Source organism: Lissotriton vulgaris, chromosome 4_1 (genome assembly GCF_964263255.1).
Source record: "Lissotriton vulgaris chromosome 4_1, aLisVul1.2, whole genome shotgun sequence".
In the NCBI taxonomy this organism is placed as follows: Eukaryota; Metazoa; Chordata; class Amphibia; order Caudata; family Salamandridae; genus Lissotriton; species Lissotriton vulgaris.
In genome coordinates, this window is record NC_141691.1 from 1,090,294,949 (window position 1) to 1,090,321,840 (window position 26,892).

Genomic DNA, 26,892 nt, shown 5'->3' on the forward strand with positions numbered 1-26,892 from the left:
AGGGTGCACATGGGTTTTAGCCATTTCTTTCGAGCCTTCAAGTAGGCACTACATATAAACAACATGTGGACCTCATTCTCCTTACAGGGCTTTAAACACATAGAACAACACCCGCTTTTGTCATTCGAGCCTCCCAGTCTTTTCTGTAACCAACGTTCTGTATTATAGCTCAACATAAGGATCCCATATCTAAACTTCAGAAAAAGGGACTTTGCAATAGGTGGCTCTATTTCATCCAAAAAGGATTCAAAGCGGGGTTCGTCTTAAAAGGATAAAAAATCTTGGATTAGTGATCCAACTCTGCTTTCATGTACGAGCCTGTCACTCATGTAAGACCAAAAGGCTCGTTTTGCTATAGATTTAGAAAAAGCCGGTAAATTGTCAGGATTCTCCCACATTGAGTACAGGCCCAGGAGCGTGAACCATTTTTTAATATGCACAAGCCACTGAATAGAGTTAAAAGAATCAAGGATCAGCAATTCTTGAAGGCCATTTCTGTATTCGAGCAGTTCTGGGGTAGACCACAACCTAACCCAAAACATTAATGGTCTTATAATGGCAAAGTAATCTGTTCTTTTAAAATTCAAGTCAAGCTGGAGGGGTATTAAAGGTGTACTATTCGGGACCCTTACAATAGCTCTCATGAATTTATTGTCCAAACCCTGAAAGCTATCTCTGGCCCAAGGTCCCCATATCTCTGCTCCGTACAACACAGCAGATTGAATTTTAAATTTAAAAAGCTCTAAAACTGGGGTTACACTCTTGCTTGTGCTAGCGTTTAGTCTACATATAATTGGTTTGACGTTGTGGGCATATGATACCTTACTTTTCTCAATTTGGGCCTTCCAACTTAGTTTGGAATCAAGTGTAACGCCCAGATAGGAAAAGTTTTCCACTGTTCCTAATTTCTGGCCATTCAAAGTCAAAAACCCTCTGTCCGGTTTGCTGGGGTTTAGTGCCATACATTTCGTTTTATCAGCATTTATTTCCAGGCCCTTGGTCATGCAATAACAGCTAAAGGAGTTTAAGAGTGCCTGGAGTCCTTTCTTGGTCTGGGATATGAGAATGGTATCATCCGCAAAGAGCAACGCAGGCACCCTCTCTCCGTTAAGCTGCGGGGAGTCATTAGTACAACCATTCAAATGATTGGGAGCATCATTAACAAACAAGGAAAACAAGGTAGGGGCCAAGACACACCCTTGGCGAACCCCACGTTCAATGGGGATGTTACGCGTCAGTTCGCCATTTGGACCCCACCTGATGTTTGCATAATTTCCAGCATGTAACTCAACTATTTGGGCCAAAAGACACCCTGGCAAGCCTACCTCACTTAAGGTCCTCCAGAGCAAGTTGCGAGGGACAAGGTCAAATGCGGCTCTCAGATCTACGAAAGCTACATACAAATGACCTTTCCTGATATGCACGTACTTCCAGATCAAACAACAGAATCTGAATATTTGATCTATGGTACTAGTCTTGCTCCTAAAGCCAGCTTGAAATTTGGAGATTATTTTTGAGTCCTCCAGCCAATCATTAATCCGAAATAGTAAGTGTTTGGAATAGAGTTTTTGCAGGATATCCATTAGACTAATTGGTCTATAGTTTGAAGGTACCAGTCTGTTCCCCTTTTTAAAAATTAACACAACTTCCGCTGCACGCCAACTATCTGGAAAGCGACAACTTGTAGACAGAACATTAAACAAACGATTTACATAAGGAGCCCATACTTCAATGTCATGTTTATATAGATCCCCCGGTATTTTATCAGGGCCTGGTGCTTTACAGTTTTTTAGTTCATTAATCGCCCTTATTGTTTCCTCCAGTGTGAAGTCAAGGGGTTCGATAGGAGGAGGGGACCATGGTATCTTGTTGTCATCACCATCATATTGTTTATAAAGGGATGTGAAGTGGGTCACCCATGTCATTTCATCCAAAAACGTGTCTTTTACAGCTCTGCCTGCATGCCCCTCGTTAGCCACCAGCCTCCAAAAGCCAACATTATCATTAGTTTTTGCAGCAACTAGCATTTCTGACCAGATCGACTCTTCCCATAGTTTTTTTGATGTTTTTTGGGCACACTTATATACCTCCCTTGCAAGTTTGACTCCTTCCTTTGATTTGCTTTTGATAGCAAGCAGGAGATTTCTCTTGGCCAGCCTGCATGAATGGTCATACCATAGTTTTCCGTGACTTCCCACTCTTATATTTTGTTGCTTTTTCCTTGGCATTTTTGACAAGCAAGTTTTTAGTTCACTGAAGAAAACATTGTGCAGTTCAATAAAGTGATCAAAGTGGACAGGTAGAAAAGATTGGCCAGCTATAGGTCCGAACATTTCCCCAAAGAGAGAGTACACCGATGCTAGGGCCTTGCCATCAGACAAAATATAGGGCCATTTAACTGCACGCCTATTATTATTTATGTGTACATCCTCACATATTTTGCCATTGGTGGTCTCAGATGATGGAGTAGCTAGGTTGGTAGTAATATCACTAAACATTTGCACATCAATGTAAAGTTCTAAAGGGTAGTGGTCACTTTCCTCCCTACTTGTCACTTTTAAACCAATCAAATAATGCCAAAGGCTAAGGGAAACAAGTATGAAATCTAGATTACTATTGGATTTCGCAAAAGTAGGATGTTTTGACAAATCCGAAGGGAGGCGGCCGTTACATGCTCTAAGACCATGATCTGCAGTTAGCCTTAGCAATTGAACGGCCAAAGTTGAGCACTTAACAGAGTTTGAGGTTTCAAGCTGGGGAATTTTGTACACCTGGTCCTCGTCCTCAAAAACGTCATTAATACCAGAAACCGGTTCAAAATTACAGTTTAGGTCGCCTCCCAGAATTACCGGAGTATCTCCAACCACCTTATTCAAAAAGAGATCCAGTGTTTCCAGAGTAGGTGAGACCTTGGAATGGGCAAGTGGTCTATTATAGACGTTGACAATGTAACATTCATTTCCATTTGAGGGTACAATTTTTAGGGCCAGAATATCGGGTGTTCCTGTATCTATAATTTCAACCCTCATAACCAAGGTGATTTTAAGCCATATAATCAACCCCCCTGACGGTCTCCCCCTATCAGACTGAACTGCCTCAGTGCCATAGGTTTTGTATCCGACTCTATGCGGAACATCTATAGCCCATGTTTCTTGTAATAAACAAAGGTCACTAGTATCAATATAATCAGCCCATTCAGGATCCTTGAGATTTTTACCAACACCAGCAATGTTCCAGGACAAAATGAGCAAACGTGGGGTTGATCTATTACTGAGACAGGTTTGGTCATCAAATGCCGGCATAAATACCGGCTGGTGAAGTACACTACCTAACTGTATATCGGCAGTTTGATTCTCTGTCTCAATGACCACATCTCTTACTATAGTATTGGTTCCCCCATCTAAACAACCCATATCCAGATCGTGACATACTTTATCAGCTGCTAGAGACCTTTCCTTGTTCTGGTGGTAATAAGACTTATTACACAGTGTACAGTAAGTGTCATATAACTTGGGAATACAATCTGGCATAGTCCCAAGTCAATCGACGGCATCTAGACAACTGTACCTGTTGAAGGTGGGGATACCAGACCACATGTTTCGATCTGCCTGTCTAGCCAAGTTGGGTACATAACAGTGATACTGTTTGACAGTGTTCCAATTAGACCCATATTGTATAGGCCTAGGTGGGGGGTAAAAAAACGATAAAGGCCTAGCTTCAATGGGTGGTGTATCACCATATGATTTCCATTTACAAATCTGTTCAGCACTATGGGGTTCCTCAAAAGAAATGACTATACAGTCACCCATAATTGATTTGGCCATGGGTCCTACCCACGGTACCCTACGAACCATAAGGATTTTACTTTTCATGTGGTTCGGAATGGGTTTGTTCGAATTTAACCAATAGATCACTTTATTTTTTAAGGATTGAAAGTTATCCTCATATTGGTTTTCTAATTCAGGTACCCCTGTGAGAACAATTACAAATGGGCTTGCGTCAGGTGGCAAATCTATATACCCTCCTTTAAAGTTGTTAAAAGAATGGCCAGATTGGTGGTTTGGCTTGTTAGAAACATTGACAAAAGATCTATCAGTCAAGGATTTATTACTGGCAAGGCTAGTATGAGGATTGGAAGGTGGATTAGATGTGGATTTCTGTGGAACTGGGGTGTTGGGGGTAGGAGAATGGGTAGTAGCAACATTTGGCAGTTGAGGCATTTTGCTTTGGACATGACCCTTCAGCAAAGGTTTATTAGAGGTATTTGCAGATGACGAGGTCGAGGGTATTGGATTTGATATGGCTGGTGTTTTTGTTATCAATTTTATATTTGTGCTTTTTACTATTCCCTCTTTTTGCTGCTGTATGCTAGTTGGATTTTTATTCAGAGGTATCACAGGAGCAGTAGCTGGTACTTGCATAGACACTATAGGTACATCAGTGCAGTTAAGACTTAAGCTAGATAGTGTAATAACACTTTTTTCTACCTCAAGCAACTGATTCTCAATGCCAGTTAACCTGACTTCTAATGGCCTGAGTAGTTTCTTAAGCGTCTCCCATACCAGTTTTAAAAACTCTTCCCTTCCCCCTTCCTGTTCTACCATATTCAAAGAATTTCTCTGGCCCTCATTGTCAGAGTGGTCAGCCATCATGACCGAGTTTTGCTCATCTGTGCTATCATTGACACTTTGGACATTTGGAGGCGCTTGGCCAGACATATTATTGGCAATCGTTACATTGGGTGTTTGCGGGGCCCCCAATATGATATTTTGACTAAAAGCTACCTTCGCCTTTTTCCTAGCATACGCAGATATATGTTTCCTTTTTCTCTTATGTTTTGGTGATGTCTTAACAGGCACCTGACTTTTGTTCGGATCTGTTTCCACCAATACCTTTGGCTTCTCACCATTTTTAATACCCTCGATATTCCCTATCAGTGGATCCGAAGATGGAAGACTTTCAGATACAACAGTGACAGAGGGGCCCGGGGGAACAAAGTCTTGATTAATAGAGGGAGTTGTTTCCTCAGCAGTAGAGTGAACCTCGACCAAGGTGATAATTGGTGTGGGGCCAGTAGTGCGCTCAGGAGTTTTTGAGGAGGCAATACTACCTAGGGAGGATTTTTTCCTTAGTGCTAATTCGGTAGAGAGCCTCCTTGCAGACTCCAGCTCCAAGGATACTCTGTGCTGGAGTTTAGTAATCTCGTTATCAATTGAAAGGCTAGTCCTTGTGATAAAATCGTCCAGGGTACCTGTAGCCTTTTTCGCAGATTTGGTAGACTTGCTCCTAGTTTCACGGACAGACATTATTTAAACTATAGGTTGTTTAGAATTAAAACACAAGCGCAACTAGACAACTCACATAAAAAAACCAAGAGGGATGGCCCGGTCCGGTCTTAATCGGTCTATAACGGCCTAAAACGGCCCTGTCTTTGCCCAGTCTTAGCCCCGGCCTTTGCCCCACGCGCGTCCCGCGTGCGCGTTACTGTCACTGATTATCAGGGAGAAGAACAGGTGGAGGGGGCGGGAAGAGGACCAGCTGCGGCCGATCAGCGCCGCTGAGCACGCTGGTCCTCGCAGTCCCGCCTCTGGCCTTGGTGTCAGCTGTGATGTCCCAGAAGGCGCGTTGGTGCTCCAATGCACGAGTGGAAACCCGAGGGCTGAATCCCCAACAAGGTCTCTAGCCTGCGAGCGGCACCCGCGAAGCGGGGGTCGCGAGGCGTGGCGAAGTGCCAAGAAAACAGACAGGCAAACAGGAGCAGCACTCCCAGCAAGGTCAGTGGAGTAACACAAAGCAGCTCTCACTCCGCTGTGATTTTAACGGGTGGAGGGGGCGGGAAGAGGACCAGCTGCGGCCGATCAGCGCCGCTGAGCACGCTGGTCCTCGCAGTCCCGCCTCTGGCCTTGGTGTCAGCTGTGATGTCCCAGAAGGCGCGTTGGTGCTCCAATGCACGAGTGGAAACCCGAGGGCTGAATCCCCAACAAGGTCTCTAGCCTGCGAGCGGCCCCCGCGAAGCGGGGGCGCGAGGCGTGGCGAAGTGGCCAGAAAACAGACAGGCAAACAGGAGCAGCACTCCCAGCAAGGTCAGTGGAGTAACACAAAGCAGCTCTCACTCCGCGGTGATTTTAACGGGTGGAGGGGGCGGGAAGAGGACCAGCTGCGGCCGATCAGCGCCGCTGAGCACGCTGGTCCTCGCAGTCCCGCCTCTGGCCTTGGTGTCGGCTGTGATGTCCCAGAAGGCGCGTTGGTGCTCCAATGCACGAGTGGAAACCCGAGGGCTGAATCCCCAACAAGGTCTCTAGCCTGCGAGCGGCTCCCGCGAAGCGGGGGCCGCGAGGCGTGGCGAAGTGGCCAGAAAACAGACAGGCAAACAGGAGCAGCACTCCCAGCAAGGTCAGTGGAGTAACACATAGCAGCTCTCACTCAGCGGTGATTTTAACGGGTGGAGGGGGCGGGAAGAGGACCAGCTGCGGCCGATCAGCGCCGCTGAGCACGCTGGTCCTTGCAGTCCCGCCTCTGGCCTTGGTGTCAGCTGTGATGTCCCAGAAGGCGTGTTGGTGCTCCAATGCACGAGTGGAAACCCGAGGGCTGAATCCCCAACAAGGTCTCTAGCCTGCGAGCGGCCCCCGCGAAGCGGGGGCCACGAGGCGTGGCGAAGTGGCCAGAAAACAGACAGGCAAACAGGAGCAGCACTCCCAGCAAGGTCAGTGGAGTAACACAAAGCAGCTCTCACTCCGCGGTGATTTTAACGGGTGGTGGGGGCGGGAAGAGGACCAGCTGCGGCCGATCAGCGCCGCTGAGCACGCTGGTCCTCGCAGTCCCGCCTCTGGCCTTGGTGTCAGCTGTGATGTCCCAGAAGGCGCGTAGGTGCTCCAATGCACGAGTGGAAACCCGAGGGCTGAATCCCCAACAAGGTCTCTAGCCTGCGAGCAGCTCCCGCGAAGCGGGGGCCGCGAGGCGTGGCGAAGTGGCCAGAAAACAGACAGGCAAACAGGAGCAGCACTCCCAGCAAGGTCAGTGGAGTAACACAAAGCAGCTCTCACTCCGCGGTGATTTTAACGGGTGGAGGGGGCGGGAAGAGGACCAGCTGCGGCCGATCAGCGCCGCTGAGCACGCTGGTCCTCGCAGTCCCGCCTCTGGCCTTGGTGTCAGCTGTGATGTCCCAGAAGGCGCGTTGGTGCTCCAATGCACGAGTGGAAACCCGAGGGCTGAATCCCCAACAAGGTCTCTAGCCCGCGAGCGGCTCCCGCGAAGCGGGGGCCGCGAGGCGTGGCGAAGTGGTCAGAAAACAGACAGGAAAACAGGAGCAGCACTCCCAGCAAGGTCAGTGGAGTAAATCTTTATGTCTGGCCTATAAGGCGTTACATGGATCTGGTTCACCTTTCCCGAAAACCCACTTGAAACTGTATGAACCCTCTAGAGTCCTTAGAGCGAGTCAATCAAAATTAATCAGGGTTCCGAAATTTAGACGGGCCAGATGGAGTGGAAGAAGTTTTCTTTTGTACACAGCTAGGGCTTGGAACTTGTTGTCACTCACCATAAAAAATAGTCCGTTTTTTGGCTCCTTTAGAAAAGCAGTGAAAACATGGCTCTTTACCGCGATACGCTAGGCTGCCCGTCCCAGATTCTTGCTGTGTGTCACAGCGCCAAGACGCCCTCAGGCATTCTATAAATGGATAAATCAAATCAAATCAAATCACATTATGGCGTGGAAGGTAAGGTTGGGGCCAGCAAGTCCTTTAAGTGAGGGGAGAGTGGAGGTGGCTGCTTGTCTGTACGCATTTCAAAGTGTGCGCCCTGATTAAAGCGAGCCCCGGTGTACGCTCTTGTGCTCCGCCTGTAAAACCGCCCTAGCCGGTTCCGAACCACCTTGAGTCTTTTTTACCTCAACTGGTGCTGGTGTAGGTGCAGGCACCCTGCTTGGTTGCCCGCAACGCACCATTCAGCGATCACGCCTCGGTGTCTGACTCAAGCCTGGCTGTCCTGCGCCCCCATTCCTTGTTTCTGCTCTGTTTTGCCCTCGCCCCCCCCCTGCCGACCTCCCTCCCCTTGTTGTCTAGTCGCTTAGGGCCTCCGCTGGCAAAATACCTCTTCAGTTTCGGTCCTGCTCCCCCCGCCCCTCCCAACACCCTTAGCCTGCTTCCATCACTGTTGGCACCACAGCTCCGGTCGCAACTGGGCTACGACGGCTCTTCTCCCCCATCGTGTGACCCCTCTGGCAGTGGGGCTGCATCAGGGGGGGGAGCGCTTATCGCGGGCCAGAGGCGAGGGAGTAACAAGGACCAACGGATAGGTGCCCGCAGGCGGGGGGACTGGGTAGGGACTAAGTCTGCGGGGGGTGCCCTTGCTTAAACTTGCTTAAACTCTGGCCACGCAACCTGGTTGGTTATGTTCTTGTTTATGAAAACATACCTCCAAGACAAGTCAAGACCAGTAGCCCTTCTTGGAGTTACCCTGTCCTTTTACGATCATCAGGTCCTTCGACTAAGCATACACTAAGCAATTACATCTAAACGCTGCCTGTAGCACAGAGAGTGCCCTGAAGAAGCCTCCTCCCGTTCAAGTCTATATTCTTACTGGCTTTGAACAGCCCCTTGAACTGCCCGTCCAACAACAAGAAGATGAGATCAGGGAAAACAAGAAAACCCCCGTCCATAACAAAACGGAAGAAACTCAAACATTCCGAAACTGCTGCGGACCACCCCCCTGCTGACCTTATGAGTCCATCGATCGCCAAAGCTGCACTGAAGGCCTCCAAATCTCCACAAAATGGATGGCAATATTCTAATAACACGAGTACAGTCTCCTTATGTGGTCCATTCTCGAATGGCTTAAAATCCTCCACCCTCCTGGATTATTTAAAAAAAGCTCCGGGTGGGGCCAAGTCGACTTCTCCCCTTCAACCCTTAGAGGTAAACAAGCCTTGCGATATTGAGCGATTTACAGATCCAAACACGCACCAGTTTCAACTACAGTCAACATCAACCAATAAGCCTGCTCCTGTTATGGATGTGTATATTTTTGGCTCTCCACTCGTCGACCAGCACATCGTCTCGGAGGACTTGGGGAAAGCCTTTCAAAATTCATCACCAAGTTATCAACCTGTTCCAAGTCAGCTTCCTCCCCAACATGACACCCATAAGCAAGAGGTTTGCCTTAGTCAATTACCCCCTCTGACTCTAACCCTCAACCAAAGTCCCCAAGCACGGCAACCTCCGCAATCAGAGATGTCTTCAACTTCTTCACCCCAAATCCACAGCGTGCTTAGGGAGGTCCCCCCAGCGCCACATTCTCACTTAATCTTTCCACAAATACACGCACAAAAGGTTCCTGTATCCAATTTCGATACATTCAGTTCTCCCGCTTTTCATGCCCCAAGCCCCCTAGACTTGACAAATCTTCAACAACATTCTTGCGCACCATCAGCGGCAATAATAACCTCCCCAAAACTGTCTCAAAAAACGGATTCTAATGACCAACTGTTAGCGGACCTGTCTTTCTTTTTTAAAAATCCTCAGAACTCGCCTAATTTAACACCAAAAATAGAGCCACAGCCAGATGTCTCCACAAAATCGAGTATTTGGCCCATATTACTACATACATTTCAATCGACTAAATTACCACTCGGACAAATTGGACATGCAGGTTGACCTGCTGAACACTCTAGCAGTGTTCACAGCAGGGATTGACAATAAATTGGACAAATTAAATAATCTAATTATAGGAGCACAATCATCCTCCAAATTAGTTCAATCGGTTTGCTGCTGCTCGCCCATTATCGACTCGCTGTCCTCGCTTCCAGCTTTTTTATCCACTGTCATAAGCGAGGTTAAGCAACTGAAGGGAGGCAATCAATCTGAATGTTTATACCAGTTACCCCAAAAGTCCTCAACTGTGAATTCTGAACCATTCAACCCCCTGCATGGCTCAGTGGCCGCGCCACAGCCGAGCGGGGTGTTGGAATCTTTGGCAACTGAGACTGACCACCAAGAAGTCCCCCACTGTTCCAAGGGCTCCTCCCCCCCAACAGGGCTGACCGCGCCACCGGTCATAAATATTGAGTCAGCAAACGGACATTCGCACTCTACCAGCGCCAATGTGGCAACGGTGCCTGCGTACCAAGCCACTGCGGCCACTCCTACTCTAGAAACACTTCCAGTTCCCCACCCCCTCATTAGTAAGAGAGAGCGCAAACGCCAGCGCAAACAGAGAAATAAATTAAGATTATACCCAACAATTGACCCCCTTAAATTATTCCCGTTATTTGTAAATGCCATCAATAAAAAATCCTAAGTGCCCCCCAATCAACACCTAGGGCAGCAACTCCTAGTAAAAACTCACTCAAGGAAGATTCAACCCCGAGTGTCTGTCAACAGACTTCCGGCAGCAGACATGACTGTATTATCACATCTGCAGAAGCAGCGGTATCCGAGCCTCAATCGCTCACTGATCCATTAAGGGTCAAATCTAGTGATCTAATTCAATCAATGACTACAGTCATGATAACATAACCCCAACCTGCCCCTACCTCAAGCTCATCTTGGCAGGGTAAACCAAACATTGGACCCAGCTTTTCAAAAGTAATCCATAATAACAAATCAATCCCACTTCCAAACACCCAGACATCGAGCAGAGGCCCACTAAATCCTTTTCAGCCTCGACTGGGCCCAGATGTAGGGTCTTTAACCGATACAACTCCCCACCTCAATACAAGTCCTAGCAGTAAGGGAGTTAAATCCGACACACGGGGTGCTAAAATACTCTCTGCCCCCAAATACACCTCAAAGGGTCGGCACAACACCCTTAATAGGTCAAATATAATAAAACTAGCGAATGGAGTACCGGGTTTTGAGGCCCTCACATCGGATGACATCGAGTCTATTGAATTCCTCCCATCAAGAGGCACACAACCCTCTGAGGTAACTCTGGTGTCACTTAAATCAGTAACCTGGGCACGAGCATTCCTTGAACACAGGGCAATCTTTCGGGAATGGGGCATTAAAATGTATTCCCATAACCCCCCAGGCTATCCTACATTGCTATTAAACCACCTGGATACTTTGCAAAAAGGCGAATCTACTGAATCAGGAGCCAAAATTAGGCCTTATTCAATTTTAAAAAACGCCCTAGGTATAACAGAAGCAAACTCAATTCCCTTGATTATAAACCCTAATCCGGATAAAACTCAAGATTGGGGGTGGCTTCCGGCAGTCTTGTCCCGCAAAAAAACGGCCTGACCACCTGAAGTTCCTCCTCTAAACTCAAACTGTAAGGCCTTGGTCCAATTAACACCTCAAGCATTTTCATCTGTAAAGTCCTCAATCCCTGAGCGAGATTCTTCATTTACTCTGTGCTCATGGAACATTAGTGGTCTCCAAAACAAAAGCACTAACTTGGAGACACACTCCTTTATATTTGGGCACACTGTAATAGCACTCCAAGAGACATGGGCTATTCAAAACAGCCCTGTGACCAGCTTCATTGAATTTTGGAAACCAGCAATTAGAGACTGTCACTACGGCCACCCTAAAGGGGGCCTGTCGATTTATGTTTCCAACAATTTAAAAGGTCCGATTGTGCCTCTAAACTTCGATGAAGACTGGTTACTGGGTGTCAAAATCAACTCTTGGAGCAAACAATGCCCACTTCTACTGCTCAACATCTACATCAACCCCAGCACCTGCACAAAAAAGATCCATCTAACCCGCCTAATGAAAATTGTGCGTGGCCTGGCTGTTGAGCAATCTCACGCCGACTGCATAGTCACAGAGGACTTTAACACCAACCTCTTTCAGGGCAACACTGAAGATTATGAAGGGCTAATCCCATTTGCACTCGCAGATGTAGAGGCGCAGTCCAAACCACCAAACCAAGCCTACTGTGGTCTGGGAGAACTTTGTGTGTTGCAACTTCACAGTGCAGGATTTCTGGTAATGAACGGAAGATCGACAAATGACACTCCACCAAATTGGTCCTGGACGAATGGCTGCAAGCAATCCTATTTAGACTATACCATCTGCAACTCGGCCCTGCTGAAACACCTGGGAAATTTTAGTATTCACCCGCGAACCGAAAGTGACCATCGTCCTCAGTCCGTAATTCTCAAAGTAAAGCCAGAGTTCCATAAATCTGCCCCAATTACAGGCATAGGAACGCACTGTGACAACTTGAAACGCCTAAGATGGAGTGAAGACATAAGACCCTCTGTTACAGAGGCAAGCCTGGCTCTCATTTCAGATTGCTCCGACTCGGGGTTCTCTCCAGTTGCTGCATGGTCGACGCTCTGCGTTCAACTGATAACTCTTTTCCCAACTAAACAGTATTCACAGATGGACTTTGCCAGTCGCCAGTGCACAATCTCAAGAGAGACGAGGGCACTGAAGAAATCCAGAAACAGCGCCTTGCGGTCTCTAATGAAATTTCCAGGAAAAAACAAGCTCTTTAAGGCGTACAAATCCGCTCAAAAATCGTTTAGGCAGGCAATAGGAGAAGAAAAGCAACTCCAACAAAACAAATTCTGGTGCAAATTAATATGGGAGAGTAAAAATCGCAATGCAAGAAAATTCTGGGCCTTAATTAACCGGCAAAATTCCAGCCAGTCCAGCTCTGGGTCAGCCAACATTCAAGAAGCCAGTTGGTTCGCTTTTCTGTCAGATCATTTTAGGTCCCCAGAAGGAACACTGCCTACAGACGCATGTGCCTCCAGGCTGACGCAAACAAGCCCGAGCGAGAGCCGGAGTAGGTCCACTGGTTGCTTGGACCCCTGTACTGACGATCTGTAGACCACTCAAGAAATGGTTACTAAAGTATTGTTAAAAGCAAGATCGAATGGAGCCCCTGGTCCAAATGGCCTACTACAGAATTTATTTAAATCAAATATAGCACTTTGGTCGGGTCATCTAACCAACATTTTTAACTACTCCTTCAGAACCTGGATCATACCGGACTCTTGGCGTGGAGCAATACTCCATCCAATTTACAAATCAGGTCCCCACTCATCACCAAACAACTACAGACTAATTGCTCTCTTGGATATTGAGGCTAAACATTATGCAGGCATCCTCCTGAGGGAGCTGAGAGCATGGGCGGACGAGAACAACTTGATTCCAATGAACCAAACAGGCTTCACCGCCAAATCCGGGACCATTACCAATTTATTGACACTGTCCATAATTGTCGACAAAGTCTGTCTTACATCTAGGGCTGTTTTTTGTTTCCTTGTTGACTTTAAAGCCGCCTTCGACCGGGTCCCCAGGGCTGCCTTATGGGAAAAGTTAAAGAAATGGGAGATCCCACGAAAACTTCTGGAGGCAATTATTGAGTTACACTCAGGCACATGGGTCCAGGTGAAGTTGGGGTCCGGCACACATCTCTCTCGGAAAATCATGACAACCAGGGGTGTCAAACAGGCATGTGTGCTGGCCCCACTTCTCTTTAATCGGTTTATAGCACACTTGCCAACAGTCCTAGAAGAAATTAATAGCCACCCACCCAAGATGGGAGGTGTTCCTATAAGCAACCTGCTCTACGCTGACGATTTAGTGCTTTTTAGTCTTACACAAGTAGGTCTGCAAAGGCTTCTGGCTAAACTATACAATTAGACCACTGTGAATCAATTAGAGGTTAACCTAAAGAAAACCCAAGTGGTTACCTTTGGAAGAAAAAGTAAAGTCGGGGGAGGATGGTCGTACAACAACATGAGTATTGCAGTAGGAAGTACATATAAATACTTAGGGGTCAACTTTGACTCAAGGGGTCATTTCGTTAAACAGCGCAAGGAGATATCAGCTAAAGCTGTGACCTTACAGGTGACCCTTTCCAAGCTCTCAAAAAAACTGTCTGGCCCAAGCTTATCACCTTTATTAGAGGTCATGAGAGCAAAAATTGCTCCGACACTGTCATACGGTATAGAGATTTTTAGGGGTAAATTAAACATGAATCTAAATCAACATGTGATTAACATCTATAAAAAAGTTCTCCACTTGCCCAAAAAGGCCTCTGCTGCCCAGATCAGGCTAGAACTGGGCCTACTAAACCATGAAGTCTCAAGCATCGGCACGTATTTAAATCTCTGCCACAAGCTTAGACAAGCAGACACAGGCTCATTAGAGTCGCTAGTTTGGTTAGATATCACCGAGAAAAATCTAGGGGGCTCGTATGGTCGCCTTTTTAAGGATTCTATTCAAGAATTGTCCGCGGGTGATCTATGGGCCCTCAACCCCAGTACGACAGCATTTAAAACTACCATTAAGAAATGCGTTAGAATGAGTTCCCTCATCATTGATAAAAACCATTTTGACAAACGCAGACACGCATGGGCAATCATGAATTCGTACGGGCGGTTAGCTCCCGCAACCTATCTGTCCTGCACCAACTCCCTGCATCTAAAACTTAGCTTTATGGCCATTAGACTTGGTGACTGGCAATTTTTAAAAGATCTGCCAGGCTGGCGTCGCACGTCAGATGTTCTATGGTGCAGGACGTTTGAAACTATGGAGCACGTGGTCTGTATTTGCCCAGCACTCATGTCACAGCGTAGACACAAATTGAAAGCGGAGTGGAACTGGCTGATCACTCAGCTGGGGCAAGGTCGTGTAATCACCCCTTGATTAGGTAGAGTATTCCTATACTTACCATTATATATACACACATATATACCTATAAGTCACTCCTATGGCAGGCCTTAACAATCCTGAAGGCAGAGTGCTTGGTTTTATGTGAGATGAGACTCTAGCATGAGCTGAGCCTGTCTGCAGCTTTCGGACCCGTGTCCTTATAGCTGTTCTATGATATAGCCATACCATATACTCTTAAGTGCATCATAATCCTCGCGGTTGAATGCTAACTTTGGTTTGGTTGGCTTTATCAAAACATGTCGTGTAAGGTGTCATTCGCTTTCAAATACTACCCCCTCGCCAGTTCTGGCGACGGGGGTAGCATTCCACCCTTCTAGAGGGAGAAGACATATTGTTCCTACTAATCCCAGTTAAAGTTAACCAGAGCCTCAGCATCACAAAATGGATGCTGCTGCCACAGACACAAGTCTGACCTCCTGCTGCTGGGAGTCCTTCCAGCGAGGGAGGCTTGGACAATAGGTTTCCTGTCTTGGGAGGTGCTAGCACCACCCCAGACAGGCCATAGTGTATTGGGGCAGGGAGGGCTGAATGAAATGAGACACTGCCTGGGGCACACAAGGTGTCCCATGCATAGTCCGGTTCAAACCTGTGCTGGGGCACTCCCGCCCCAGCTCTGGCGCGAAACTGGGCAAGGGGAAAGGGGTGTAACCACCCCCTTCCCTGGTCCCACCCATAGGAGGGACCTAGCAGGTAATCCAGCCCCTTTGATTAGTATATAGGTAGGAGCTGAGTCTAGAGACTTTAGATTTATCCTGACTGAAACTTGAAACGAAACTCTGGACCTTCGACGTTCTACCTGAAGATAGAAGACTGAAGAATCTCCCTTGTGGTCAAGGAGTGACCACCCTGTGTAAGCAGGCACCCTCAAGCGATCAACGGTTTGCTTTGTCGAAGCTCCCGCCGGAGCCCGAGCACAGAGCCGGACAAGACCCAGACTTCCAGACTTCCTTCAGCCCGATCCACAACCACAACAAAGCTGAGACCTGTGGAGGCGATGAGAGACGTAGGACCGGCCATCTTGGAAAGCCAGCGAATTTCTTTCCGTGCAACTTCTGAGGCACCCTCGAAGTTGTGCATTGGGGATTGAGAAGCCCCAGCCCCGAGCACCATCTGCACCGAAGATCAGCCCTCCACACTCCACGAGTGCCGCGTGGGGCTCTTCTGCATTTTCCTGCTCGACACGTCTGACCAGTCAATTGCCCATTGGCTAGTGGCCTCTGTGACGACGAACCTTTGAATCTACACTGCTGGTCTGGTTGCTCAAAACTGGCCCCTGCTTCCCTGAAAAGGAGAAGCCCATCAGACCTTGCTGGTCTGATCCAGAAGCCATCTTCGATTCCTGCGTGGGTTGCCTTTGCCAAGCCTTGTTGACTCCAATCCGGAAGCCGACACCGCCGACAGCGAGAGCCTTTGTGGGACAGTCCGTATCCAGCTCCTGGTCATCGTCGACACCTCCTGGTCCACGTGGCTGCAGAGACAAGCTTCACGACATCACCTGATTGTTTCGCGACATCGCCTGGTTCCTCCTGGTCACTGGCTAGTGACCCAGACTCTGTCCCCTCTGCTTTCAGGTACTCTACATCCTAGATCCGCCGTTAGATCCAACCGGACACTTCCCTCCTGGTCACCTGCAGCATCTTTCTTCAAGGCTCCATAGGATTCAGCGACGAAACCGGACACACTTTGACACCTATGCACCCGCTTCCTGTGGGTGAGGTAACGCGAGTACTTAGGTGCTCCTCTGGGTATTAACTATCCTAGTGTCGCTGGAGCCGTTGATGGTGGACGTGTAGTTTGCCAGCTCCGTCCTGTGCCCTGAACACCAGCTGATTATCCTGTGATCCCCTGCCTGCAACACACCTGATTCCTACTCAGGTTGTCTCCGGGGAAAAGCGGCGTGTAACGGTGCCTCGTGGACCCGCCGGACCCGCTCCTGTGTGAAGTTCTACTGACGGACCCTGTTGCGGCCTGCTGATTGAGGTGAAGCCCCGGCCTCGAGTAACTGGCCTGACCGGCCTACCCCCATCCTTCTTCGTGGTCCGATCGGGACCCGGGATCGGACTGCTGCCGCTTCACTGTCCAGTGTCGCAGGGTGCGATACCCCAGCTGAGGCTCCGTTGCCCCCCCCCTCCCCCCCCAGCTGCTACAACACAGACTGACCACGCTGCTGCGCAGCCCCTCCGAGGCGCAGGAGCGCTTCCGTGCTGTCCCCCAGCCGCCCAAGCAATCGGCGGGGCTCCGGCGTTGCCACCACTGGGCTAAAATACTTAGAACAGGCGGAGAACGCGACACAGCCGGCGCCGCAAGCTAGCACTGCCCCGCATGGGATATCTGCGTCACGGAGCGGTGCTGGCTGGCATTGAGGAAAATACTGGCGCCATCTTGTCACTGCTTTGGGGCTGAGTGGAGACCCTCGGACCCTGGCAGTCTTGCCCCATTTACCGCGGCTTCGCCAGTCGGAGGATCAGAGCCGGCCACGTTATTCAGGGCGACAGACATTGGAGACCAGCAGCCCACGGGTGTGAGGGCCTGTGCAGGAGTGATGCGCCCCGCGCTTTGGCGCATTCTTGCAGCGCTGTAGGCCAGACCTGACTACGCTCTCGACAGCCACGATACCCCTGCTTGGCAACGGTCTGGTTCCCGCCACCCCTGCCTCCCTCACCGCCACGGCGGACCTCACCGAGGCACCAGTGGCGCACCGACCCACCCTGCATTGCCGCCTCATCTGGGTCTACTACACTAACCTTGCCAGCCCTGGGATCTACGCTGCATCTGCCTCTCCACAGCACATAGTGGTCAGGCCTTAACCACTGCCATACACTCAGAGGGACCTCGGCGGGCTGCTGCCTCTACTACAGCGACACCCTGCTAACAAGATCTATGGGCAGGCCGAAGGGCAAACCTCAGGACCAGGGCGCCCGAATGGATGTGCAGTCCACGGGTTCGGAGGACCCACTAGCCTCCTCCAATATGGACATCATCCCGCCGACCGGTAAGGGCTCTCAAGACGCCAAGCTAGACCTGATACTGAATGAAATACGCGCGACGCGCGAAGCGCTAGAATCGCGCATAGACAATATGGCGACTGGCCTATCCTTACTTAAGGCGGACCACAACAAATTGGCGGATCGAGTGGCGGAGCAGAAAATAGCGCTGGACGACATTATCCCGCAGCAAACGGAACACTCCACGAAACTGGAAAACGTGGAGAAGCAACTGAAGCAGCTGTGGGGAAGAGTGGACGAGGCGGAAGGACGGGCCCGCCGCAACAACGTCCGTATCCTGGGCATTCCGGAGAGAAGCGAGGGAAGAGACCCCACGCAGTTTGTGGAGGATTGGCTAAGGAAGCTGGTGGGCCAGAGGGGTCTCACTGCTCTCTACAGTGTAGAGAGGGCGCATAGGATGCCATCACGTCCCCCACTAGCTGGGGCACCTCCGCGCCCACTGATCGCTCGTCTCCTCCATTTCAAAGATCGTGACACTATCCTTCGGGCGGCAAGGGAGGAAGCGCCGATACGCTTCGAAGACAAGACCATATCGGTCTACCCTGATTTCACACCCACTGTACAGCGAGCCAGGTCCACCTTCATGGGGGTGAAGCGCAGGCTGCGTGACAGGAACATGAAATATGCCCTTTTGTTCCCTGCTCGGCTAAAAATCCTGCATAACAACAAGTCCCACTTCTTTGACTCGCCTGAGGAAGCGGCTGAATGGATGGAGGTCGCCCTGACTCCGCCGACGTCACAGGACCAGTTCACAGACCACCGCGGCAACGCCCGTAGGGGCTCACCAGAACAACGAAACGACGCCTACAGCCCTGGACGACACTCATCTCATGGAGCATCGGGAGCGGCGCATACTCTTGGACAACAGGCGACGGACCACACGTCATCATCCACGCATCAGCGTCTCACTGAGGCGGCCCTGGCTGCCCACGACGCGGGAGCATCCGGAGACAGACTCACCGTTACCACTGACACTCATACTGAAGTGTCTGGTTCAGTTGACAGCCTGCAACTTTTCCCGAAGATCACGGCACAGATGGCGGCGGAGTTCTGAGCCACGACACGATTACTTCTCTTCAAGTGGTAACGTATGCCAAATCCCCTCCCTCATATATGGTGGGTTGAGTGTGCAGGGATCCACCATATTGTGGGCTCTTACGCCCACGCAGACAGTTCAGTGCCAACCGTCGGAGGTCCACCACCCCCCGGTATGCACACGTACTTGACTGTGTTGTGCCCACGTTGGACACCATGGTTTGGCTCCTGGGTACGTTGGCTCAGGGACCTTTTTGTTTGGGGGTTTACTGTTTGCGAGACACTCTTCTATTTCAGCACAGCAGAATTTGTGGGGTCGCCCAGTTGTTGCACATTGACACACTGCACAGATGGGAATGGGACCTCTTAACAATTACCACTTGTGCACCTGGAATGTTCGTGGCTTGGGATCAGTACATAAACGTCATAGAATCCTTGCACAACTCAACCGGAGAGGGACACAAATTGCCTGTTTACAGGAAACACACTTGAACGCTGCTGAAGCGGTGAAATTGCGGAGGAAGTGGAGAGGACAGCTCTATGCCACCTCATATTCCGCATTCTCAAGGGGGGCCGCAATTTGGATGCGTGGGTCTCTTCCTTTCCAGTTGTTGGAACAACGGGTGGATAAGGAGGGTCGCTATGTGTTTGTGAGGGGTCTGTTGGATGGGGAGGACATTGTTGTGGGGTGCATGTACTCGCCTAATACGAACCAGTTGGAATTTCTGTCCAGTGTCAACGGGGTGCTTGCAGACTGGGCTGACCTTCGCTGGGTGATAGGGGGGGATTTTAATGCTGTACTTGATGTTCTACTGGATAGGTCACACCCCCCATTACTGGCTACTGAGAGCAGGAAGCAGGCTGCTGCGCTTGCGAGTTGGGCTGAGGGCTGGGACTTGGCAGATGTGTGGCGTAGCATTCACCCCACGGACAGGGAATACACCTTTTTCTCCCCTCCCCACCAGCTTCACACCAGAATCGATCATGTTTTCTGCTCAAGGTCCCTTACTGCATTGATTGTCCAAACACAACACATGGGGAAAACGTTTTCGGACCATAGCCCCGTGGAAGTCACATGGCAGTGGGGTAGGAGGCTAGCCCCCATACCGACCTGGAGACTAAACCCTGAACTCCTTGAGGACTCGGTTTTCCGGTCCTCCCTCTCCGACACTATTGATACCTACTTCTCCACGAATGCAGGCACGGCTAGCTCCCGGCAGGTAGAATGGGACACTTTCAAAGTATGCCTGAGGGGGGCTGCTATGACTACTAGGGTGGGAAGGAAACGGGAGGTACTTAGCCAGCTTAAGGAGGTGGAGGGCTCACTTGCATCCTTAGAGAACGAGGCAGCGGGTACCAACGCTCCCTTTCCACCACTGCAGGAGGCACGTATAAGACATGCAGAGCTGCTGGAAGAGCTGCGAGTTATTGACTATAGGGAGTACACAAATAGGCAGCACACGCAGGCCGACCGGGCCGGCCCCCTACTTGCCCGCATCCTGCGGGACTCCCCGGTCAGCCAACCCATTCTGCGAATCTTGGACCACTCTGGCCAGCTGGCTACCACCCAAGTAGGGATTAATACAGCATTTAAAGACTACTATACCGCGCTATATGGCCCCCCACTACCCCTGTCCGAACCCGCATTAGTGTCCTTCATGGCGGAATTGGTTCTCCCGCAGCTTACTGCAGATCAGAATAAAGACCTAAAGCGTGCCATCACATTGGCAGAAATCAGACAGGCAATCAAAACCCTCCCTAAGGGTAAGGCCCCTGGAACGGATGGCCTGCCAACCGACTTCTACGCCACTTACATGGACCTCCTGGCCCCGCGACTACACATTGTTTATCTGGAAGCTCTACGCACAGCCTCTCTACCACAAACAACCATGCAAGCCCTGATTACGTCCCTCTTGAAACCAGCCAAAGAAGGTCTACAGTTGGCCGATTACAGACCCCTGTCCCTTCTTAATACCGACTCAAAAATTTTGAGCAAGATACTGGCGTCAAGGCTCGTACAATACGTGCCACATTTGGTCCACCAGGATCAATGCGGCTTTGTCACAGGCCGTAATACGGCCATGAACCTTCGGCGATTGGCCCAGCTCATGCTTGGGAACGACACGGGCGTGGGCTCCGAAGGATGCATCTCCCTGGACTTAAAACAGGCTTTTGATTCCCTGAGATGGGACTATATGTTTGCCACATTATTAAAATATGGGATCCCGCCAGAATTCCTCGCTTGGGTCAGATTATTATACACAATCCCCACGGCGAGGGTACGCACTTCCAACCAAATCTCGGGCCCCATGGCCATTGCCAGAGGCACCAGGCAGGGCTGCCCGCTTTCCCCCCTCCTCTTCGTTCTTGCCCTCGAGCCATTGCTCTGCAGACTTAGGCTGCTAGCCCCCCATTACGGTATACGGCGGCATGGTACGGATCACATTGTTTCTGCATACGCGGATGATATCATCTTATATCTCCGAGATTTGAGGGGTGAGCTGGACCCAATCTCCCAGGTTTTTGAGGATTTTCGAGAAATATCTGGCCTCACCATCAGCGAGTCTAAGTCCTACGGATTTGCCTTTGTAGATGCGGGTGATTCGACCCCCCTGTCTTTTGCCCCACATGAATTCCAGATGGCGGAAACCACCTTCCGTTACCTGGGAATACAGATATATAGAGAGGCGAACATGATGATAGATGGCAACCTGGGGAGGGCCATTAGAGCATTGAAGTCTCAAGTTCAATTTTGGCTTACGTTGCCGCTCTCCATACCCGGCAGAGTGGCAATTTCCAAGATGGTGATGCTGCCCCGTCTTATCTACTACTTCACCAACCTGCCGTTCCAGATCCCAGCGGCAACATTCAAGACCCTCGACTCCCTGCTCACAGAACTTGTGTGGGGCCATGGCCGCAGGCGTATAGGATTGGCTAAGTTTCAGCTTCCCTCCAACTCCGGAGGCATGGGCTTGCCGGATTTTAGAGCTTATCATTATGCATGTCAGCTACAATGGTTGGCTTACTGGGTGGCGGGCCGCAATCTTCATGAGATTAATATGACCCCAGAGGACCATGCTAAGGGGAAAATACACCTCCTGCTCCTGCCTGGATCGGATCTACCTAGAAACACTACGCCACTACTCAAACTGGCGATCACACTTTGGAGAAGGGCATTGAAATACACGTCCACAGGGACACCTTATGCCCCCACAATACCACTCCTGGGCATACCACTGGGCCCGGGCACACTTACAACGACTCTGCTGGAGCCCTGGCATGACGCGGGTGTGTCACATGTGGGTGACCTGTTTGCTGGGGGGCACTTGTTGTCCTTCGCAGACTTCAAAACCACGCAGGGCATACCCGGCGGCTCCTTTCTCCTGCATGCCGGTCTCCGACACTATATATTGCGCAACTGGTCACCCGACGGCCAGGAACCCATTACAAATCCGCTAGTCACAATGCTTTACCTCATGGGGACGGGCGGCCATCTAACTAAGTGGCTCACTGTTAGCATTAAATCGGGGAGGGCGCTTACACTGGCACCACTAAGAGCGACTTGGGAGGCGGATATTGGGAGGCCATTAAGGGATAAGGAGTGGGAGCGCATATTGCAATTCCCCAGAAAGGTGGCTAGGAATCCCAAGTACAAGTTCATCCAACTGATGGTGCTACATAGAGCTTACCTAACACCACACCGCTTACATATGATGTTCCCTACATCCAAGAGCAACTGTCCCCGGTGTGATGCGGACGACGCATCTCTGGTACATATGTTGTGGCAATGCCCCAAGCTGGGGTATTTCTGGACCACTGTCCATGACTCACTTGAGAAGGCTGGTACATTGACCCGATCACCTACACTTGAATACATGCTCCTAGGGCTAGGTCCATCAACCCGCACCAGGACCGTGGCGGCGCGCTTCTCGGATCTGGCCCTGCTGTTGGCTAAGCGTGCCATCACGATGCGGTGGAAGTCACCGAAACCTCCCAACCCTGACATGTGGAGGGCGGAAGTTGTACGTTGGGGTAAGGCTGAAGGCGAGGCACTACAAAGGGAAGAGAGTAGGGGCCTCCGCAAGACTCCTATCTCATTGGAATGGTTTGACACTCTGGGGGTGTTTGAGGCTGGCAATGACAGTGATGAAGAGGATATTAGTGAATAGCCACTTGGGGTGCGGTTACGCCCATCATATGCATTACCACGAACAGTACCTGCGGTGCACTATGAGACTATACGGGTAGATCGTACCCGTCTGTTGCATTCCACTACTTAACCAGACTGTGTATTGACCTTAACTATGTGTAAATGACTAAAGTGTGACCCACATAACGATATTTAGATCATATGCCTAATTGGAGAGTGCAGGGTGGGAACTCTTGGGGTGGGGGGTGGGATCGGGAAGAATGGGGTTTGTTAGTTGTAATGAGTTAACGACAAAATGAAAAATCGAATTTATCAAGCCTGTATACTTGCTATGAGCAACCGCATACGTGTGCAACGGAGTTGAACATTGATATTGTATAAGCATGTCTATATTCTGTTGTTGCTCTGCAACTTTGCTAATAAAAAGATTTTCAAAAAAAAAAAACTATCCTAGTGTCCTAGTTTTCAGTAGCTTTCTCCTAGTCCATCCGGAAGTGACCTAAAAGAACTAGTTTCCAATTCTTTTGTTCCCATTCTAACTTGTGTGTGTGTAAAGACACTGCACACGCATTCCGTGGGCCTCCTGCTCCCTATCCTTTGGTAGTACGGCGTAGCCCCAGCGATTCTCCAGGCCCTAGGCCTATCCTTTGTTTGTGTCGTGGTTCTTATACCACTATTTTAGTATATGGTTTGACTGTATTTTGTGCAACTTATTGTATGATAATTAAGTATCTTGTTATGTGCTTGTGCCTCTGACCTCATAAAGAGTTCAGAGGATTAATTTAGTTATAAATACATATATATTTTATATATATAACCTGTGTGGTGTCCTTTCATTTGGTATTAAAGGGGTTACATATGGTAAAACAGCTGGCTTCACATGCCCTCTTAAGTTTAGCCTAAGACTGCTTTGTCCATGCTACCACTAGGATAGCTGGTCTATAAGGTTGTCTTTACAACCATCACCATAAGGGTTGTTTGGACTGATACAGGGTGCCCACTAGAATAGTGGACATCACATATCAGCCCAACTTCTCACACTGAGAACAACAAAGATAGAACTGAAGAGGGAACCCCCCCTCTGAACGCAATTCAAGGAGCGCAGAGAACCCAAAGAATTAGGAAGTGGCCACAAGGGCTCATGCAGTTCGCCCTCAAAGGCGATCTGCTGACCACTTATTTATTTATTTTTATTTATTTTCAGAGTTTTGTATAGCGCGAACAAGATCCTTACAGATATCAGAGCCCTTTACATACATATGAAAGGAGGACAAATGGAAAGAAAACTTAATAAGGCAGTTTGTGCAAAGAAGCGAACCATGCATGGTAGTAGAGTGTGATTTTGTGGTCGATTCAGGCGCTGAAATACAAGGTGGAGAAACACAGGCAAGCAGTATTTGCATAGTTTATGTTCAAGTGAATTTAGCCATGAGGATCGATTTGACTTCTTTTTTGAAGGATGCAGTGGATGAGATGAGTCTAGTTTCTGAAGGGAGGGCATTCCAGATCCTGGGGGCCATCCCTGAGAAGGAGCGCTTGTAAGTTTTTTTCTTGTTGAATCTTTGTGGTTTCAGAAGGAGAGTTTCTGCGCTTCTTATGGCTCTTGAGCCTCCTGAGATTGTCAATTTCTGAGCAATGTAACTGGGCGAGCTGTGATGTAAGGCCTTGTGAGTAATGCATGCGATTTTCAGGTGTATTCTGGCTTCGAGCGGTAGCCAGTTCAGAGATTTTAAGTCAGGAGAGATGTGTGAGCGTTTTTTTGATCCAGTTATGAGCCTTGCTGCAGCATTGATAGAGGCTCTTAGTGGTGCGGTTGTTGATAGTGGGAGGCCGCAGAGGGAGGCACTTCCATAGTCAATCCGAGGGATAACTAGCGCTTGGACTGCAGTTCTAAAGTCGTCGACTGGGAGGAAGGGTTTCAGCTTTCTCAAGGTATTGATTTGGAAATTAGCTCCCTTGGTTGCATTGCTGATATGTCGTTGCATATTGAGATTGGGGTCAAGGGTGATACCTAAGGATTTTGCTGAGTCTACAATGATAGGTTGGACGTTGAATGCAGTGAGGTGTTTCAGCCAATCCTGGGCGATGGGGATTTTGGAGGGGGTGCTATTAGGAGGAATTCTGTTTTTAGAGCATTAAGTTTGAGATGGTTCTCTGCCAACCATGTCTGTGTGTCCTTAAGTGTTGAGTTGAGAAGTTTGAGGTCTTCAGGGGATTGTAGTTTGAGGTAGAGTTGGGTATCATCCGCATACATGTGAAATTGAACATTAGAGGCATGGAGCAGTGCGGTGAGTGGCTCCATGACTAGGTTGAACAGGGTTGGTAATACGGAGGATCCTTGCGGGACACCAAGTGTTACTGGAACGGATGTGGACATAGTGTTATTAGTTTTGAATTTCTGAGTCCGGTTATGAAGGAAGGAGGTGAACCATTTGAGTACTGTCCCAGAAATACCCATTCTGATATTCAACAGATCGAGTAAGTTCTCGTGTTTGACCGTGTCGAATGCAGATTAGAGGTCGTCATCAATTATGTGAGTCATGGCTGATTCTGTGCTGTGGCCTGCACCAAAGCTGGATTGGTGTCGGTTAAGGAGGTCAAAGTGATCGATGTGTTTTGTCAGTTGGAGGTGAACACATTTTTCTAACAGTTTAGCTAAGGTAGGGATATTGGAGATGGGGCGATAGTTATTGAGGTCAGTAGGGTCAGCTGTGGGTTTCTTTAGTATGGGCGATACTTGTCCTACTTTGAGGGAGTCCGGGATAGATCCTTGTTGAAGAGAACTATTAATGATTCTGGTCCAGAGCGGGATAAGCCATGGGATAAAGTCTTTTACAGCATTTGCAGGTAGAGGATCCGAGAGGTGATTGGAGGGCTTCAGGGTACTTAGGATCATGCCTGTAGATTCTTCCGTGTATTTATCAAAAGATGCCCAAGTAGCATTGTTTTTTAGTTTGATGGGTGTTTTGCTGAGGGAGTTGGAGTATAGATTTAGATCCGTGAGGAGATCCTTCTTGATGTTAACTGTTTTTAGATTGAAGAAGGTAGAGAATTCTTCGCAGGATGGTAGCGTGCTGGTTATGTTATGTACTCGCTGGGGTTCATCTTTGGATTGAGTTTTGATTAGTTCAAATAGTTTTTTTGGTCGGTTTTTTGCTTGGTCTAGTTGATGGCTAAAGAAGTCCGCTTTCGTTCGTTTGATTTTCCTGAAGTAAGCATTTCTTTTTTTCTTCAGTATTGAGGTGCATAGCTGATGGGATGGATCTCCAGTTGCGTTCTGCTAGTCTCATGTCTTGTCTATCCTTGTTAAGCAGACAGTCGTACCATGGTTTTGAGCTTTTGAAGGAGATTCTCTTTAGCTGAAGGGGGGCAACTTCGTTGACTATCGTAGTCATTGAGTTGAGGTAGTGATTGGTAAGAGCCTGGACGTCGTCGTTGCCAATGGGGGGTATGAGTAGGTTGTAGCTGGGAGAGGGTGAGGAGATGGGATTGAGGTTCCCCAAGTCTCTTTTCCATACCTTGGGTTTGGTGGATTGGGCTGGGTAAAGTTTCACATGTTCATTGATGAATCAATCAATCAATCATAGGCATTTGTAGAGCGCACTACTTACCCGGAGGGTCTCAAGGCGCTGGGGGGGGTGCTGCTACTGCTCGAACAGCCAGGTCTTGAGCTTCTTCCTGAAGGCGAGGTGGTCTTGGGTCAGGCGCAGGTCGGTCGGGAGGGAGTTCCAGGTCTTGGCGGCCAGGTAGGAGAAGGACCTTCCTCCTGTCGTCGCTCTTCGGATGCGGGGGACGGCGGCGAGGGCGTGACTGGCTGATCCGAGGTGTCGTTTGGGAGCGTAGAAGTTGATGCGGTTGTTGAGGTAGCTTGGGCCTTGGTCGTGAAGGGCTTTGTGTGCGTGGGTGAGGAGACGGAAGGTGATTCTCTTGTTGACCGGGAGCCAGTGCAGGTCTCTCAGGTGTCCGGAGATGTGGCTGTTTCGTGGGACGTCGAGGATGAGTCTGGCTGAGGCGTTCTGGATCCGTTGGAGTCTCTTCTGGAGCTTGGCGGTGGTTCCGGCGTAGA